Here is a 13,769-nt window from a genome sequence, read left to right as displayed (position 1 = left end):
GGTGGGTCAGTCATCTCCTTACACACAAGTAAACTTAATTAACAGGAATTTAAATTCCAGTTGGAGTCACACTCCCCACATATTCCTGAACTCCCTCTGCAGTACAATTCCATAAAAGAAAATTGTTCTTGTGATGTTGCAAGTAGCATTTCCCCAGTGGCTTTGACAGGAGTAGGTGCAGTTTGATATTATCATTGTCAGTTTCATTCTTCACTCCTGCTAGGAAATAGGGAAAGTGTGATGTGGGGGAGTAATAAAGGCACCTCTTCACAACTGCTCCTACTTCCTGTTCAACCCTCCACCAACAGGAGCAGCGAAGAATTCCTGGGCTGCTCCTATAAACAGAGATTTCTCCAGAGCCTTGCAATACCAGACTGTGAAACTGACCAGAGTGTAATTAGTGTATCTACTGCTGCCTTGCCATGGAAAGGCATGCATTTGGCAAATGACACAAAGCTGGGGGAGGAGGGTTGCAAACACTTTGGACAATAGAGATAAAATTCAAAAGGATCTTGGTAAAATGGAGAACTGGGCTATAGATAACAAAACAAAATTCAACAAAGACAAATATAAGGTGCTACATTAGGGTGACCAGACAGCAAGTATGAAAAATCGGGACAGGGGGTGGGGGTAATAGGAGCCTATATAAGAAAAATACCCAAAAATCGGGACTGTCCTTATAAAATCAGGACATCTGGTCATCCTATGCTACATTTAGGGAAGAAAAATCAAATGCACAAATACAGAATAGGGGTAACTGGCTTGGCAGCAGCACTGCTGAGAAGGATCTGGGAGTTGTGGTGGATCACAAGCTCAACCTGAGTCAACAATGTGATGCTGCAAAAAAAGCAAATGTAATTTTAGGTTGCATTAAGGAGGCATAACATGCAAGTCACGGGATGTGATAGTACCACTCTATTCAGCGGTAGTTAGGCCTCAGCTGAAATAATGCGTCCAGTTGTGGTCATCAATGTATAGAAAGGATGTAGAGAAACTGGAAAGGATCCAGAGGCAAGTGACAAAGATTATCAAACAGATGGAATGCAAGTCATATGAGCAAAGGCTGAATGAACTGGGTATGTTTATTTTGGAAAAGAGGCGATTAAGGGGGGAGGTGGGGACATGATAATAATCTTCAAATACCTGAAAGGCTGCCATGAAAGAGATGGAGAAAATTTGTTCTCTCTTGCCACAGAGGGAGCACAAGAGGCAATGGGTTCAAATTACAGCATAGCAGATTTAGGACATTTTTCCTGAGATTTAATCTAATTGTAAGAACAGTAGGACAATGGGACAGACTGACTAGGGAGGCCATGGAAGCACCTTCACTGGAGGTTTTCAAAAGGGCACTGGATAGCCATCTGTCTTGTATGGTTTAGACATGACAAATCCTGCATCTTGGCAGGGGGTTGATGGCTAGATGACCCTTGTGGTCCCTTCTAACCCTATGGTTGGTCCTATGATACCCCAAGTTATAAGTTCCATGGTAAAAAATCCCTGTAACCCCTGCACTGGAACCAATTAAATGCCTGGTATAGGAGAGTATGGTTGACCTCCCGTGTGCTAAAGTTTAATGAACGTTCTGGCCTGTTGCTTAATTCCATCATATATCTGTCCCCATTTCACCGCTGTGTCTGTATCAATACACAAACTCCAGGGTTCTCGTAGTGTTTTCATTTCATAACATTATAAGTGCCTGACTTTAACACTGGAAAGGATAGAGAGAAATAATCTCTTTCTCGAATATGAATAAAGTTGGAAGTTCAAAATGCCAAGAAGAAATTTCAGGAAGCTTGTGTCTCCCTATCCCTGCCTCAATCCTTTAATATCAGTCACGTTTGAGAGCTCCCTGTATCCAAGCAGTTTTATCAGGACTTTGAAAAGTTTTAGGATAATATGACCATGAAGTCCAATATAAAACATTTTACTCATGCTCTTTTTAGGTCATAATACTATATAACTGTGTCCACTGCCATGCAAAGACAGAACAGGACTGTCACTGAGATAAAGAATATTACTTTTGTAACAGAAAACTCTTATCTTTGCAACCAGAAAACTTTAACGTTGGCTGTGCAGCCTTAATTCTGCGCCCTTGTACATATGCATTATGACAATCTTTTATTACATACTACATTTTTCACAGAACTGTCTCATTCAGTGCACAGGATAGGCTGTGATCTGTGGATAATCAGAGTTGTGTAATGAATGAGTCCACTGTATGTAGGACCCTTGCTTCATTTGTTACAGAAGTTGGAAGGTGTGTAGTGAAGAAGGAAGGGAATTGCACAAGAGAAGAAAGTGCAGTCTTCCAGTTATGACAGCTGAATGCTGCACTGGAGAGTTGCATTCTATCCCTGCCTCTGCCACGGAATCCCATGTGATGCTAGGCATGGCACTTAAACCAAACCATTCACAGGTGGCCACTAGTTGCGTTCCTCATTAACTAGATGCCTGACTTGAGACCCAGAGGATAAGCACTCATAGCTGCAACTGAAGTCACTGGGAGCTCTACTTTGAACATAGGAATAAAGTGCTGTACAATGCTAAGAACTCTGAAAACTCAGATCCTAGGAGTCTCAAACTGGTTGTCCAAAATTAGTGGACACTTTTGATCTTAATCTCCCTGTGTCTCAGTTCCCCATCTATAAATATGGAAAACTACCACCTCCGATCTCACAGGGGTGTTGTGAAAATAAAATCATTCATCTTTATGAAGCAAACAGATGCCACAATGATGAGTGTCAGAAAAGCCCATGACAAAGTTAATAATTCTGTCTTTAGAGCAGGGTTTGAATAGTGTTCAATAATAAGGCCTGGGGCCACACATCGAACAATAAGGAAAAAATAAAATATTGAATAGTGGCTCATTAAGACACATGCCATGCATTCTGTGCACCCCTGGAAAAGTTAGTATAGCCATGCCTTTTTATTGCTTGACTTTGTAATCTTAACATTCTTTTAACATAGCTTTGCATATGTAATATAAGCAAGCTGTGTGCATACATAGGCATTTGTATGCACGATGAGCTAATTACTGCATACACTGGGGCTGGAGTGTGTGAATACTCCTCTGTTTCTACCTCACTGTAATTTAAAAGACACAGTTTTCAAACACACATGTTCTTGGCATAGATGCAGTTTCCAACCCAAGTTCCTTTCTTGTATCTTCAGAGCATGGTTCAAGAGAGAGTCTGAAATGGCAAAAGACAGTGGAGACTGAAGAAAGTTATTCACTGGTTTAAAAAAAAAAAAAAAAAAAGTATTCTGCAATGAGACATATAGGGTCCATGCTGCCAACAAAAGGGTTAATGACAACCTGTGGCCCCAAACTGGCCTCGCCCCACTATACCTGCAGCAAGGGCCAGGCATGGGGAAAGGAGTTAAAAGGAGGAGATCTAGCCCAGGTCAGGACTGTCTAGGAGGGAGAACTGAGTGCCGCTTCTCCTGACACGAGAGAAATCTGGGTACAGCTCAGAGACTGAGGTAGCTTGCCAGCTGGATGGGCCCTTGCAGATGATGAGACCTTGAGGGATCAGCTGATGCACGGACTGTTTGAAGACAAGCCCCGAATAGAAGGGTGGGATCTTACTGAAGTTTCATCAGACAACCCTGTTTTGGGTTATAGTTTTCGATTCCTGATTTCTTTTGGACCATAGCACCCAGGAAGGAGTAGGACTGAAGTGTGCCTTAGTCAGAGAGCCAGAGTACCGCCCCCTCAGCCCTCACAAGAACAGCGACCTACCAGCGAAAACCTGCAGCTGAGCAGCTCATGCCCTGCTGGGACACAAAGGGGCATCACAGAGGCAAGGTGGACACACACATTCAATATTGTTTTAGAGACCTTTCCTCTCCTGTTTGGCTGATGTGATATACCTATGTGGAAATCTCCCATAATCATGGATAAAATGCCACCAGATAATCTCATTTAGATAACAAGGATACATACCTTAATTACAAAAAAGTGGGTGGAAAAGTATGCGGGGGCTGGGGGGAGAAGCGGGAAGATCTTTCCCTGTCATTTTCATTACTGTGATGCTCATCACTAATAGAGTCTGAAATTTGTATATTTCCTTTCCAGTTAATTCTTCACTCTCCCCCTTACATGTTACCAAAACCCCATACTGGCTCAACAATACTTCTCCAACAGTTTCTCCTCTTTCAATAATGAATTTATTAAAAAGATGTAGGATTCATTTGATGTCTCATAATGTAGTTATCACTAACAGTAAAACAATTCTGAAAAGCACCTTATCAGTTCTCCCGAGAGCTCTCCCATCGGCAAAATTAAACAACCTCCAGTGAACGGCGGTCCCTTGAAATATGTGTCAACAAGTTATGCAAAACAATCTGTTCCACCTTGTATTTAGCTGTGACTCTCTAAGTACTTTTCCCAGACCTGAAGAGCTCAGTGTAAACTTGAAAGGTTGTCTTTCTCACCAACAGAAGTTGGTCCCATAAAAGGTATTATTTCACCCACCTTGTCTCTCTAATATCATGGGACCGACACGTCTACAATAACACTAATAGCATAGACAAGGCGGTGCAAACTGAAACACAACTTAAGCTGGTCCTCCTGACTCGCCCCTAGGCTTTAACTCAGCCCATTTAGAACGTGCTAAAGTCCGAACCGTCTTGTCTACATTTGAATTTCTAGGACATGTTAATTTGAACACATTAGCTAGTACCTTTAAACCCTACTCAAGAGAAATCTCCAGGGTAACCATAACACAGTCTAAGCACAACCCTGAACTTCTTCCTAGTGTAGATGCAGGGTAGTGCCCTGTAGCTCAATTTAGCTGGCTGAGTTGTAGTGTAGGATCTTGCCTAGGCTAAACCACAATTAGTCAAAATCAAGCTAACTGTGTTATTCTGCAGTCCTAGACTAGTGACAGCATTTTTTTTTATTAAAAAAGTGTCCCATGTTAGAAGTCTGATATCTTGTTACCCTGCAGGACTTGTAAATTGGAACTTACTATAAAACCATTAAAAGAGAAAATACCAAGCTACCTGAGACTAGCACTTTAATATGAACCCTTATCTCTGACATCATAGTATCATCCCCCTGGGAAAAAATCACATACAACATACACATCACATCATTCCCCAGTATGCAAATGCTTACTACCCAGGTACTGCTAAGCTCAGAGTTAAGACTTCACATGTCGTAGTGTGATGGTGAATAATGAGGTGTGTTACAGTAAATGTTTGAGGTGTATGGAACTTAGTGTACAGGAGAAAAGGTGGGGAATGTAATGTGTGGGGTTAAGGTATGTTAAAGGAGGATTCCCCTTAAGGAACAATATCTGTTTTTATTTGTTTGTTTTGTTTTTCCTTTATGAAAATATCATATATAAACATTTATATGTATGTAGTATATATTAACACACACACACAAATTTGCTTAAAGCAACAAGTCTTCCTTTCACTGACCTTATTTTCCCCCTTAGGCTCTGCTTTGCATAATTAACAAGGGCTAAAAAGAAATTTCTGAGCGCAGATTCCGTGACTGGCAAAGATCTAATTGGCCTTACCACTTCACCAGAGCATTCAACATGAGAAACTTTTCTGTCAAGCTACACACATACAAAAATGGATTCTTGCTAGCTTAATTGCCCAAAGCTTGAACTCATGCACAGGTCAATTCCAATACTTGATGCTGAGAACGAAGTTAAAGGACTGTATACAGAAGGGGTTACAGTCATGACAGATGACAATATAAAAACCATCCAGTGCTTCAGCTTGGGAATGGAATTAACTTTGCTTTTCATGCTATTTTCTCTCCGGTCCATTACCTGAAATCCTGAAGGTGGCTATTCTGATCTAATATTTGCAGCTCCAGCACCATTTTTACACTAATTGCTAAATAAACTAAGTGAAGGGAGAATTCTAGTTAAAACTGGAATTTAGAGAAAGGTTGGGGATGGGTGCAAGGGAGAGACTTTTTGTCTCTAAAATAACTTTATCCTGGAAATGTTGTGACCAGTTTGTATGAGACTGAACAGGTTAATGATTTTTTAAAATATTTAAAGTTTAAAGTTAAAGTAAACCCAATAAATCCATGAATAAATCCATGAGGTTTGTTTGGTTGGAAGATGGGGTCTATTTGTTCTTTTATTCTACATTTGTAAAAGAACACTTGATCAGCTCCAGATGTACTGGAAATAAAACTGGTTAAGGTCAGAATATACATAGAAACAGGGTTGTTCTCTAGAAAAACAAACATCCCATAGCTAAAAGGCCATAAACGGCAAGACAAACCGTACTCACAAGAATACAAACGTTAGAGACTCTGCTCACATTAAAAAATTTTAATATAATTAAATCTGATGTTTTAGCAGTTTACAGATTTCAGGTATTAAGATTTTAATTAATAACCTACATCTAAAAGTAAATGTAAACACTTGAAAAATGATACACTGTTGAGAGAAATACTTCCAGTAAGAAACGCAATGGAAACCTGTTTGAAATGAGAGAGGTGGGGAGGGATGTCTAAACAAATTTTGTCCGAATATGTAAAAAATGTGTTGACATAATAAAATGCATTTCCCTTGTGACAGTTCCAGATAATTTTGCTGAGCTAATTTAGAAACCATGAAAACATAATTACTTCCATTTGAATGCTTAACTAATGCTGTGAGGCAGGGTTTTCTGCTGACAGGGCCCTAGAGGATTTTCAGTACCGTAAATCAACCACTTGGGTGAAAACTTTGAAATCTAGCCCCTTTACAATCTGCTAGTTAAGAAACACCCTCCTCCTCTCTGTTGCTTTTCACGTCTCACATCTTCTGAGATTTAAAAATTGAAGAGTTCAAAAGCTACTTGCTTGTTAAGTTAGTAATATTGTTATCCAAGCTGGTGAGCAAACATGAATAGATATTTCTATCTTCTCATAATCACTCAAGGGAGACCCATTCCACACACCTTTAATCTTCCCACCAGGTGTTGAAATCTGACCCAGGATCACGAAGCTACTACATTTTTCAGATCTGGTTTAAAAATGCTCCTGTGGGATTCCACACTAGAAAGGAACACACCCATGCTGCTGCTTGACCTCTAAACAGGGCTTAAAAAGTGACTCTAGCAAGAATCACAGAACAATGAAATTGAAGGGCAGGGGTCTCAGGGTAGCGGCAGAGAATCCCAGCGATGTTCTCAGTATAGTAGTTCCCAAACTATGGTCTGTAGAGAGCGCGCTGCTCACATGAGGCTAGCTGGCTCTCCTCCTCCTCCTATCAGCTACTGCACTGCATTAGAGAGCTAAAACTAGACTCAGTACACTCCTAATACTACTTTTACCTGTGAGCAACTGCTGTAGTAGTCACAAGGGCATTATACAATTGTGAATAAGAGGTGGTTCATGACGTTCCCTCTATTAAGATGCTTAGGGTTACCATATTTCCACAATCAAAAAAGAGGACACTGGGGGGGAGAGGGGAAGCCCCGCCCTAGCCCCACCCCCACCCCCACCCAACCCCCATCCACTCCCTCCCACTTCCCACTCCCTGACTGCCCCCCTCAGAACCCCAACCCCTCCTGCTTCTTTTCCCCTGACTGCCCCCTGCTGAGAACCCCCCACCCTAACTGCCCCCCCTAGGACCCTACCTGTCCCCTGACTGCCCCAACCCTTATCCACTCGCATGGGTGGCAGGGTTGTAGAAATTTTGGTGGTGCCCAGAACCCACCCACTCCACCTGCCTAAGGCTCTGGGAGGGGGGTTGGGTGGGGGGAGGTGGTCTGGGGTGCAGGTCCTGGGCTGGGGATTAGGGTGCAGGAGGGGTGCAGGGTGCAGACTCTGGGATAGAGTTTGGGTGCTAGGTGCAGGCTCCGGGCTGGGGCAGGGGGTGGGTGTGCAGGAGAGAGTGAGGGGTGCAGGCTCTGGGATGGAGTTTGGGGGTGGGAGGAGGTGCAAAGGGAGGGGGTGCAGGCTTTAGGAGGAAGTTTGAGGGCAGGAGGGGGTGTTTGGGAAGGGGGGAGGGAGGTTTGGCAGGGAGTTTGGGGATAGGAGGTGATGCAGGGGTGAGGCTTGTGGGTCTGAGGATGAGGGGTTCATGATGCAGGAGGAGGCTCAGGAATGGAGCAGACGATTAGGGTGCGGGGGGATGAGGGCTCTGGCTGGGGATGAGGGGTTCATGATGCAGGAGAGGGCTCAGGGCTGGGGCAGAGGATTAGGGTGCGGGAGGATGAGGGGTTTGGGGCGTTGGAGAGGTTCAGGGCTAGGGTAGAAGGGCAGGGTAAGGGCAGCCTGTCTTCCCATTAGTGGATGGGGGACGCTAGGACCCGGGGGCAGCAGACAGCAGTTGCTGCTGGCTCTGGCAGTACAAGCAGGCAAGGGAGAGGCAGGCAGGCAGGCAGGCAGGGAGGGAGGGAGGGACCCATGGGGGAAGGGGAGACGCGCGAGGGGGGCAGGTGGAGGCCAGGGGCCCATCCAACACTCCCCTGCTCCCTGACTGCCCCCCCGGACTCCCCTTACCATTCTGGCTCCACGTGTAGGCAAAACACGCTGCCTGGTGGGTCGGTTTGTGTGCTACATAGGGCTGCAGACAGAAGGGGGGGGAGCAGGAGAGGGCTCTGGCTGCTGGAGGCCAATGGGAGCGGCTCAATCGGCCCAGCCGCCCAATCAGCAGCCACACTCTGCATGGAAGGGAGGGAGGGAGGCGAGGGAGAAAAAAACCCTGGACATTTTAACTTTGTTACCAATTCCTCCCAGACAGCTATTTAGAGACGCAAAAGCTGGACATGTCCAGGGAAATACAGACGGATGATAACCCTAAAGATGCTATGAAAAATTTGAGAACCCTTGCCATAGGACAGAGTAAAGGAGCTCCATGTTCTACCACCTATTCCTCCGATCCAGGAAGCCACTCTACCCATCATCGCAAAGGGTTACACACCTTTGAAAAGGTTTGCATGAGGCATCTCGCCACAAAATGGTCACAACAGCATTTGGTTCTCTAGTCGTTAATCACCACATGGGAGATCTTAAGCTTTCACACAGGCCCACCTGCACTGACTGACTGAAGGAGAAGTTGGAGAAGAAATAGTGGGTTGTAAAGGCTCTGTACCCAAGACCTTAGACATGCCACAGGGTGTGTCTAAGATTGAGAGAGCCTAAAGGCTGAGATTCAAGAACAATGCAAAGCTGAAAACATCTTGATCCTTCTGCAGTAAAAATGTTCACACTTTTATTTAGAGGCTAAGTGAAGGATAGGAGTGATAGCAAGTAACGCCCATAAAATGAGAATAAATACTGAACATTTTACTTCTTATTGTGATAGAAAGAAAATTTGCAGAAGAGATCAAGATACAGTAATATCTGCCACACTTTTTAAAGAGGCCAGAGGGAGCTAAGCCCAAAGGAGTTTGAGGCTTGGTTCCAGTGTATTTTCTCCACCAACTGAAAACATTATTTATAACTAAGACCTTTCTGCCTTCACCAATCCAACACACCCACACACTAGGTGTTTTAGCTTTTAACCAAGTTAAAGAAGAATCCCAATTTATGCTAAAATATTACATCCTCCACCCCTTCAATTCATTTCTACATTTTGTCGTCTCTATTTGTAAGTAAAATTCTCATTTTTCCCAGGAGTTTCACTGGACAAATATTCCTTATGCAAGTTTTTAATAGTACTCCAGACGTGTTACTAAGGCTAAGAAATGGGTGCTGAATATAAAACCAGGAAATAGACAAGGGGGGAAAAGAGAGCCAAGGCAGATTGCAAGGTTCACCTTGAATCTTACAATACTGCTTTCAAGTTGTACAAACGAACAACAACCAACCCAAGTTTAATGTTATACAACTGAGTGAAAGATAAGCAAATTGAAATAAAATTACTCGCTTTAGTCCATGCTGGACAAAATAATTAATGTGTAAAATTGCTGATTTGCAAATACAATTTGAAACAGCCATCCAAAGATACAGAACCACCTCCATAACAACAGGAGAGCCTGCTTGCTCTGCAGGTAAGTAAATAACATGCTTCACAAAGTCCACTTCCTATGTCATTGTTGCAGCTGCTTTTCCCCCTTCAGACTATTCACTGGAATACTGCCCTATTCCTGTTGCAAAACAGATTCTTTGCAATAAATCTTCTGTCTCCACAAATCTGCACATTCACATTTGTAATCCATTTCAGTTTATCAGTCTTGAATTAAACAAAAGTTTACATTGCCCCAACTCCCTCAAAAAGCAGTTAAGGCACAAAACACGACACAGTGCATTTTGAATTAATGGTGACTCTTCTGAAGGGGCACATTAATCTACAGTGGAGTATAGAACATTGCTAACACTAAGGTTAATTAAGAGAAACATCTCCTAACACACAACATTCACTCAATCAAAGGCCCTGATCCTGGGATGCAACTGAGGAGTGCACAGTACAACTCAGTGGGAAAGGTGTGTGAACATATGGCTTTAAGTTACCTTTGCATTTCCCCAATCCTATCTATTCATCAGGCCTACCTTATGGCATAATTTACAGCACCCTTTTGGCTGCTCTAAATTATGTCATCTGCTAACGGCACTACAGCATCTACGGATCAGGAAGAAGAAAGACTGAGCTACATTCCCTATACCAGACTTAGAAATAAGGAGTCACATATAAGACACCTCTGCACCACCAGAGGAACCCCAAGTAGTTAGCTATGCAAAAAATGGTCCTAACATAAGGGACATTCCGGGCCTAAATGTGTTGAAATAGTCAAGCAGAGGGAGTGAATTGTGTATCTATATTAATGATCAAAAATTTGTCGAGACAATGTGAAATTAACCATTTGTCATCAAAAAATAATAGAAAAAATGTGAAATTCAGAATGTCTGCTAGTTCTTGGCTTACTGCGCATTCGCGGGGAAAAGCCTAGGAGACCAGGATATGTTCAAGCAACTGATTTCACAAAGGTCGGCATGACAGCAAGAGGCAAGCAAGGTGATGCTGATCACAGTATTGATGAGGGAAGAGGAGAAAATTAAGAGGAAGGAAATACAGCCTCTTAAGGGAGGGGAAAGAACCAGCTCTCCCAAAAGAAAATAGGGCCAGCTTCCCCTCCCTGCTAAACTCGTGTGTGTGTGTGTGTGTGTGTGTGTGTGTGTGTGTTTTTAACCCTTCCCTCACACACACACACACACACACACACACACACACACACACACACCATAGTTTAGTCTGAAAAGCAAATTCCTATTTCACCAGCCTGATGAGGAAGAAAACAACAAAATGAACGAGGAGAGAAATCTTACGGACCCAAGATTGGTGATGCTGGCCATTAAAAATGTTTATTTATGAGCTTTGGTGTTGCCCATGACATTTGCCATTCTGCTCCACAAAAGATAGCACCTTTTTCCATAGGATTAAAAAAAAAAAAAAATACAGTCAACATGACAACCAGAGAACTAATACTAACTCCAGAAAGACAGGAATAGTTCAATGCCTGTCATACTATTATGTATGATTATAACTGATCACTCTCCTGTTCTCTGAGATATTTCACAACAACAAGATAAATGCACCACATTTTCAGAATCTTATTGTACAAAATAGCTATTAAGGAACAAGCAATTATCATTCTTCAGCAGCTCAAGTTATATAATTAAAGGCCAAGCACAGTACCATAGTTACTTTTAATTTGAGGCATGTATTTTTAATGCCACTATAAAGCTCATTTTCTGATGGAAGGGTTATCAAATGGCAGGAAAAGATTGCATAGATAAAATATCAACCTTTCACCTCATAGATTGTATTTCATGTCGATGACAAACAGATAAGCAAGAGGGGTGTTCTCACCTCTAGCCTTCTGTAGACAAAATGCCACCATAAAACGAACACAATTGATTGGGCTAATTCGCAATCTCTGCTCTCAAAGGTCAGCCACCTTCCATTACTGTAAACCAAGTTACTAGGGAACACAAGTATAATAGGATATAAAACTATATTTACAAATTCCTTCTTTGAACTGTAACAATGTACATGTAAAACAAACATTGAATTAAGCACTGAAGTGTTTCTCATGCCTATAGATGGGATTATATCTTTGTCACAGTTGATGTCATAAAATTCTATATTACTCTCAATACTTTGGGACCAAGCATCATTGACACTAGGAACACTATATACTGCTACACAATGTAAAAGGGGGCTTTGAAGTGGGAGTAAAATATATTTAGATCCATGTTAAATTCTCTTTACACAACTACTGTAATGTAAAGGGGTCTTGGTGTAAATGACAGTTAGTGAAACCAATAAAACTGCACTCATTGAGATGCAAAATGCCAGCGGAGAGGATATTTTAGAAACTAGAATCGAATACAACTGGCCAGAAAATAATTCTGTTTTGTTACAAAAATTCAACTTTTGAAATTTGTTTTCATTCCAATGCACAATGTAAAATTTGTGAAGAAGAGATTGTGCCACTCCAGAATATCCAATGGCCTGGTAGCTGAGCACTCACCCAGGGGATGTTGGAGACCCAGGTTCAAGTCCACACACACTCTCCATTGAGATAAGTGTCCTAACCACCAGACTATCGGATTTCATTGTGCATCGGAATGAAAACAAATGTCAAAACTTCAATTTTTTTTTTTTTATGAAATGGAATAATAGTTTTCCAGCCAGTCCTATTCGCTTCTAGCTTATAAAGTATCCTCATCAGGGCTGGCTCTGCCTGATTTGGAGCAGCCATTTGAACCTGGGTCCCAGCTGAGTGGCCTAACCACCAGGCTATTGGTTCCGCCCCCCCTCCCCCCCACACACACACACATCCTGAAAGAGAAAACTTCCTGACACCATTTGTGTCAAACTTAATCAATGCCTGCAAAACATCCTTTCAGCAAAAGGACATTTTTCGGAGAAAAGTTCTATCAAACATTTTACAACCAGCTTTAGAAGCAAAGCACTTTCTGTGCTTTGATACCCTAGGCCAGTGTTTCTTAACGACTGCTCCGTAGACCAGCGCCGGTCCCTGAGATCTCCCTGACACAGTTTAGGAAGGCAGCAAGCCAGTCCCTGCTATCAAAAAGGTTGAGAAACACTGCCTTAGGAATGTAGAGTCTGCTAATTTTCAAAGGGTGCAAAACCTATCCCTTTGCAGAAGATTGTCCTCATTAGCAGGAATAGAAGAAAAAAAAAAAAAGGGGGGGGGGGGGGTTAAGAAAGAGAATGTCCAATTAAAATAATTCTTGTTTTTCTTGATACTGCATTTCGTGTCCAATTATGGGTGTTATATAAATAGAAGTTATTAATACAACATTGTGATGACGGCTCATCTCAAAATAGTCTCTCAAACTAAACTAAATCCACAAAACCTCAGGCTTGTACTGTAAACAAAGATCACCAAATACCACAAAAGAATAAGTAGACTCATTTTATGCACACAGTCATACACACAATACGTATTTATAATTCTTTCAGAGCATCTTTAAAAGTATGTTCCAAAGTTTCTCTCTATGCACGAGAAGCTATCATCTGTTCAGTTAATTATTTCTTCTGTTCTTCAATTCTCCGTGAGTGTTCAGAGAAAAAAATTTCACAAGACTGGAGATCCACCCTGTATCCAAAGTTCAACCGGACATACATGATGTCTTTCAAAAGCTTAGAGGGGACCTTTGTTCCCTTCTGGGCACGTCCATACTAAGAAAAAAGGTGGTTTCTTATCACATATTAGCTAAAGCATAGTAAAAAAAAAAAATCAACCTTTTTCTTAATGAAGACACGGCCTTTATGGCATTTCTCAAGAGGTTCTCATGTATTTACAAGTACAACCATTAATAAGTTATG

The 13,769-nt window shown here is 42.1% G+C and overlaps 1 protein-coding gene across 12 annotated transcripts in view; it reads right to left on the bottom strand.

Annotated features, from left to right (window-relative positions):
- PTPRK (protein tyrosine phosphatase receptor type K) overlaps nucleotides 1-13,769 on the bottom strand; it is a 563,838-nt gene that overhangs the window by 284,605 nt on the left and 265,464 nt on the right. The gene's annotated exons all lie outside the window — the stretch shown is intronic.

Source organism: Trachemys scripta, chromosome 3 (genome assembly GCF_013100865.1).
Source record: "Trachemys scripta elegans isolate TJP31775 chromosome 3, CAS_Tse_1.0, whole genome shotgun sequence".
Taxonomy (NCBI): Eukaryota; Metazoa; Chordata; order Testudines; family Emydidae; genus Trachemys; species Trachemys scripta.
This window is presented reverse-complemented; position numbering and strand designations above follow the sequence as displayed.